This window comes from Hyperolius riggenbachi, chromosome 2 (genome assembly GCF_040937935.1).
Source record: "Hyperolius riggenbachi isolate aHypRig1 chromosome 2, aHypRig1.pri, whole genome shotgun sequence".
Taxonomy (NCBI): domain Eukaryota; kingdom Metazoa; phylum Chordata; class Amphibia; order Anura; family Hyperoliidae; genus Hyperolius; species Hyperolius riggenbachi.
The window spans coordinates 102720304-102727114 of NC_090647.1; positions in this window are offsets into that span (position 1 = coordinate 102720304).

A 6811-nucleotide genomic window follows, 5' to 3' on the forward strand; every position below is an offset into this window, starting at 1 on the left:
TAATTAGTGGGTGTTTAGGGTAGAGAACAGATGTAAACACTGCACTTGGGAGGTGATCTGATGTCTGATCTGCGGGCGATCTATTGGTGTGGGTGGGTGATCAGATTGCCCACAAGGGGCAGGTTAGGGGCTGATTGATGGGTGGCAGTGACAGGGGGTGATTGATGGGTGGCAGTGACAGGGGTGATTGATGGGTGATTGACAGGTGATCAGTGGGTTATTACAGGGAAGAACAGATGTAAATAATGCTGTGAGAAAACGCGGAAAAGCCGCCGCGTGTGCTCAGAACAAGGCGGCTGATTCCGCATCCAACGCGGCGGTTTGCACGCGTAGGCCTACATCTGCCAGTATGACTAAACGCGGAGAAACCGCCGCATGCCCTGATAGCGGTGCGGCTGGTTCCGCGTCCAGCGCGGCGGGTGGTACGCAACACGTCTGGTGTGGCTGGGACTGATAGTCCACACAGGTTCAGAAGGACGCGCACGCGCGCTGAGAGGCAGAACTTTTATGACAGCCAGAAGGGAGTCAGCTGACCAAGCCGGTCAGCTGACGATTCAACCAGTTCCCATTGGTCCAGCACTTAGGGGAGGTGCTGGAGAGCGCTGTGCTATATATACCGGGTGCTGGTCATTCGCTGGTTGTCTGCCGTTGCGATCACTACGTGGAAGCACTCAGACCTTATTGTCAGAATCTGTGTTATCATTCTGTTATACTTCAGACTAGTTCCAGGGTGTTGATGATCAAGGACCTCACACCCAAGATTAGGGACTTGTGTTACCATTCTGTTATACTTCAGACTATTTCCAGGGTGTTGATGATCACGGACCTCACACCCAAGACTAGGGACTTGTGTTATCATTCTGTTATATGTCAGACTAGTTTCAGGGTGTTGATGATCACGGCGCTCACACCCAAGACTAGGCATTGTTTATTATCTGTTATGACTTACTGCTTTCCTGACCACTCTTCTGTTCACTGATTCGGTACTTCGCTATATCTGATACTCTGTTGCCAAACCCTGCGTGCCTTAGGATTACCGAATCAGCCTCCTGTCTTTGTACTTTGTATGTCAGTGTGTTGCCGACCTGGCTTGTCCGACCTTGAGAACTATCTCCTCAGTTAAGAGAGAGTTCACAGATCAGTCAGTGACATCCTCCTATTGGTGTCACTCACGCTCTGGTCCTTTCCTCTCCCAGTCTGACTCCTCCCTGCGGGAGATTCTCAGGCTGCTGAAAGGTACTCATTCTCTAGTGCAGTATTCCTTACTGCCTTTGTACCTGTCCTCCTGATATTGTTCTCAAAGTATTACTGTTGCACCAAACACTCATATCTCTCAGGTGTCCAGAGGTTAGTAATATATCTGATTATCGGTGATACTGCAGATCACCAATAATCAGGTATATATCTGTATTTTTGGTGATACTGCAGATCACCAATAATTAGACCCTCTCTGTGTTACACCGATCGTTACAAATGCACTGGCGAATTGATAAGGGGGGGTCTGAGGGCAATCTGAGCGTGTAGGCGGGTGATTGGGTGCCCGCAAGGGGCAGATTAGGGTCTGATCTGATGGGTAACTGTGACAGGTGGTGATAGGGGGTGAATGATGGGTAATTAGTGGGTGTTTAGGGTAGAGAACAGATGTAAACACTGCACTTAGGAGGTGATCTGACGTCGGATCTGCGGGCGATCTATTGGTGTGGGTGGGTGATCAGATTGCCCGCAAGGGGCAGGTTAGGGGCTGATTGATGGGTGGCAGTGACAGGTGGTGATTGATGGGTGATTGACAGGTGATCAGGGGGATAGATGCATACAGTACACAGGGGGGGGGGGGGGGGGTCTGGGGACAATCTGAGGGGTGGGGGGTGATCAGGAGGGAGCAGGGGCAGTTTAGGGAATAAAAAAAAATAGCATTTACAGATAGTGACAGGGAGTGATTGATGGGTGATTAGGGGGGTGATTGGGTGCAAACAATGGTCTGGGGGGTGGGCAGGGGGGGGGGGGGGTCTGAGGGGTGCTGTGGGCGATCAGGGGGCAGGAGGGGGGGAAATCAGTGTGCTTGGGTGCAGACTAGGGTGGCTGCAGCCTGCCCTGGTGGTCCCTCGGACACTGGGACCACCAGGGCAGGAGGCAGCCTGTATAATACACTTTGTATACATTACAAAGAGTATTATACACTTTGTACGCGGCGATCCGGGTGCTAGTAACCCGCCGGCGCTTCCGAACGGCCGGCGGGTTACATCGCGAGGGGGCGGAGCCAGGCGTCGGTGGCTGATCGGGTCACGAATGACGCGATCGCTCCGCCCATGCCCGTACAAGGACCGCCGCCTCTGTGCATGCGGCGGTTCTTGCGGGATCCACTTGCCGGCCGCCTCTGTGCAGTGAGCGGTCGGAAGGTGGTTAAATGATGTCCCTATCACAATGTATGGCGCCAATATTTTATTTGGAAATAGAGGTGCATTTTTTCAGTTTTGCGTCCATCACTTATTACAAGCCCATAATTTAAAAAATAAGTTATACCTTTTTACATACATATTAGAAAACTTTAGTCTCGAAGGTAACTATTTATATATTATTTTTTTTTTACAAAAAAATGTTGGTGTAGTTATTGGGGAGAGTGGGAGGTAAGGGACTATTTTTAACAGAAAAAAAAATGTTATTATCTGGAAATTTTCATTTCCTGATGTAATTTTACTATTTGGTCACAAGATGCCCTCGGAGCTTACTTCTGCACGCATAGTATTACTACGCAAGCGGAAGTAAAGCGTAGCCGGGACAGAAGGGGATTTATGAAAGACTGAGCCGTCTCGCTGATAGTGTCGGTCTTTCATACGGAGACGTAGATCAATGAATGGGAACTGTATTCCCATTCATTGATCTCCGGGCTAACGGAAGGCAGCGGGAGCAGGGCAGGCTATCTGGACGGATATATCCGACCAGATAGACCTAAGTGGTTAAAGTGTACCAGAGATGTCAGCTATTAAAGATTTTTTTTTTTACTTGCCAGGGGCTTCCTCCAGCCCCATAAGCATGCCCGGGGCTTCCTCCGGCCCCATAAGCATGCCCGGGGCTTCCTCCAGCCCCATAAGCATGGATGCATCCCTTGTCTTCCTCCCACGTGCCTCCATTAAGTGGCAATCAGCTCCGGTATTTGGCTCGGTGACGTCAGCAGGGGGCCTTCTGCGCATGCACGGACCTTCGGAAGACCCCAGCTGACGTCACTGAGTCAGTCTGGACCCGACTGAGCCGAATACAATTGCCGCTTAATGGAGGCATGCGGCAGGATGATGAGGAACGCATCCATGCTTATGGGGCTGGAGGAAGCACTGGCTAAGTAAAAGATCTTTAATTGCACCTTCCGTGTCCTCACCCCACCTACCCCTCCACAATTCACATCATTTGAGGCCCACACCATCCGCCTCTACCACCCACTCCCTGCCATTGTTGCGGTCTTATTCCGCCCTCCGGGCTCCACCCCACAATTTCTCGATGACCTTGCCTCCTGGCTCCCTCACATCCTCTCCTCTGACCTCCCCACCATCATCCTTGGGGATTTCAATATTCCCATCGATGAAGCCCAGAGCTCCGCTGTGACCCGGCTACTCATTATTGCCAACTCACTTGGACTAGTACAACACGCCAACACCCCCAGTCACACTGCAGGTCACACTCACGACCTTATATTCACTAAATCCACCACCATTGCAGACCTTGACTTCGCACCCTTTCCACCCTCAGACCATCACCTTCTCACCTTCAACCTTCTCACGGAAGGCACCTCCAAATTACCCACCCACCCACCTGGTCGATGGCAGCGAGACCTACGCAAGCTCAACCCTAGTGTCCTTGCTGACCCCCTCCATGCCCTCTCCTCCACGCTCCCCACCCTAACCTGTCCTAATCTTGCTGCAGCTCAGTATCGTCAAACTCTCTCATCAGCCCTAGAGAAAGCTGCTCCACCAATATTTCGCAGCAACCGACCCCCTAACCCCCAGCCCTGGCGCACTACCCATACTCGCAACCAGAGGAAAACACGCGCCACTGAACGGAAATGGAGAAAAACTAGACTTAACCAGGATTTCCTACAGTACAAGATCAACCTACTGCAGTTCCACACTGCCCTTGCTCATGCGAAGCAGGAATACTTTACCAAGCTCATCGGAGCACAAGCTTCCAACCCCCAGCGTCTTTTTGCCACTTTCAACTCCCTGCTTAAACCCACCTCCCCACCCTCCATTTCCTCCCTCTCTGCCACAGATTTAGCTACCCACTTCACCAACAAAATTGTCTCCATCCGCCAGGAAATATCCAATCTTCACCTCCCACCCCCTCCCAACCAGCTCCTCCACCCTATCCTCCCCTCACATCCTTCACTCCTACTACCACAGAGGAAGTCAACCACCTACTGCAGACTTCCCATACCACTACTTCCCCCCTTGACCCCATCCCTTCTGATTTACTCCAGCCTCACTTCACAGAATTGGCCCCAGTCCTCACTACTCTGTTCAACCTCTCCCTATCCACAGGCACCTTCCCCTCAGACTTCAGGCAGGCCACTGTACTACCCCTGCTCAAGAAACCCTCCCTCGACCCCTCGCTACCCTCCAACTACCGTCCTATCTCCCTCCTTCCCTTTGTGAACCAGACGCTCAAGGAGTTTTGAGACAAACGCCTGACCCAGTACCTCAATGCCAACTCACTGCTCATCCCACTGCAATCTGGATTTCGGCCTGCCCACTCAACCGAAACTGCTCTCACCAAAGTGGTCAACGACCTTGCCTTAGCTAAAGCTGAAGGTAAATACTCCATTCTCCTCCTCCTTGACCTTTCAGCAGCTTTTGACACAGTAGATCATCCCCTACTCCTCCAGTCCTTTGGCATTCACGATCTCGCCCTGTCCTGACTTTCATCCTACCTCTCCAACCGCTCCTTTACGACCGCCTTCAATAAGTCCTCGTCCACCACCAACCACCTCTCGGTGGGAGTCCCCCAAGGTTCGGTCCTTGGCCCCCTACTGTTCACCTTATACACATCCTCCATTGGCCAGGTTATCTCCTCCATGGGTTTTAACTATCATCTGTATGCAGATGACACCCAGATCTACCTCCACACCCCTGACATATCCACCACCACCATGGCCAAGGTCTCCTCCTGCCTATCAGCCATCTCCTCCTGGATGTCCGCTAGGTTCTTGAAACTAATTGTAGACAAAACGAAATGTATGATCTTCCCACCCCGGCCATCCACGAACTTCCCAGATGTGCATGTCACTGTTAACCACACTACCATTCGCCCTACCTCTCAAGCCCGCTGTCTGGGTGTCACCCTGGACTCCGCACTCTCCTTCACTTTCCACATCCAAAACCTCACAAAGTCCTGCAACTTCCACCTTCGTAACATCTGTAAGATTCGCCCTTTCCTGACCTCTGCCACCACCAAACTCCTCATCCATGCCCTCATAATTTCCCGCCTTGACTACTGCAATGCCCTGCTGTCTGATCTCCCTATGACCCGAACAGCCCTACTGCAGTCCATCATGAATGCGGCAGCCAGAATTATCCACTGCTCCCATCGCTCCACCACAGCAGATCCCCTCCTAGAATCCCTCCACTGGCTTCCTATCCAGTCCAGAATCAGATTCAAGATATTGTGTCTGACCTACAAATCTGTCCACAAAACCTGTCCAACCTGCATTTCCGATTTTACTCAGAGGTACACACGTAGCCGCTCACTCCGCTCTTCCAATGAACTTCGCCTAACCGCTCCCTGCATCGCCCAGTCCCATGCACGCCTCCAGGACTTCTCAAGAGCTGCTCCAACACTATGGAACTCCCTACCTCCACCCATTAGGGCAGCCCTCAAAACTCACCTTTTCACTCTGGCCTACTACCCCTCACAAGTGCTCTAAACCTACAGCTGAACTCTGGTCCCCTACCGTTCGTGTCCTTACCTCTCCCTCTAGATTGTAAGCCTTTGGGCAGGGTCCTCCTCCTTTTGTGTCCTACCTGGTCATGCACCTCCATTACTGTGAACCCATGCTATGCATCTGAGTGAACCTAACTTGCCTAATCTCCATGCTCCATCCAGTGACTGACTAAGCATTACCTGGTACTCATACTGTGCTGAATGATCTGGTTTTCTTGTATTCCTGTATTGTTATATTGCTGTATGTCACCCCTAAATATTGTCTGTAACCTAAATTAATGTTCAGCGCTGCGTAATATGTTGGCGCTTTATAAATACAATAAATAATAATAATAATTGCTGACATCTCTGAGTTTCTTTAAAGGACTTACGAGGCGAACACACCAAAAAGAGTTAATTACCTCATGTCCATTGCAGTCCTCCTAGCAGACTATCAGCGCCTCCCTTTTCACTGTCTGGCGCTCTGTTAGCATAATCCAAGCTGTAGTGCAGTCCCCGAACCTGCCTAGGGTCGTCCTATCAGTTTGAGATTAAAAACGCTGCTTTAAAAAAATCCTGCATCTGCGCACTTCTTAGCCGCTAGTGCAGCTGCGCAGGTTCTCTGCCCTGTCCCCAGCCCGTCCTTGCTCCCCTCACTCAGCTCTCTACATCATGTGGGCGTGCCCGCACGGCCGCCCACATGACTGAATGAGCGGCAAGTCAGCCGCGCCCCCTCAGCCGAGACAAGCAGCGTTGAGCGTGGGGAGACGTGAATTGTCCCTCAATCAGTCATGTGGGCGGCCGTGCGGGCACGCCCACATGACGTAGAGAGCTGATTGAGAGGCTAAGAAGTGCGCAGACGCAGGATTTTTTTAAAGCGGCGTTTTTAATCACAAACTGATAGGGC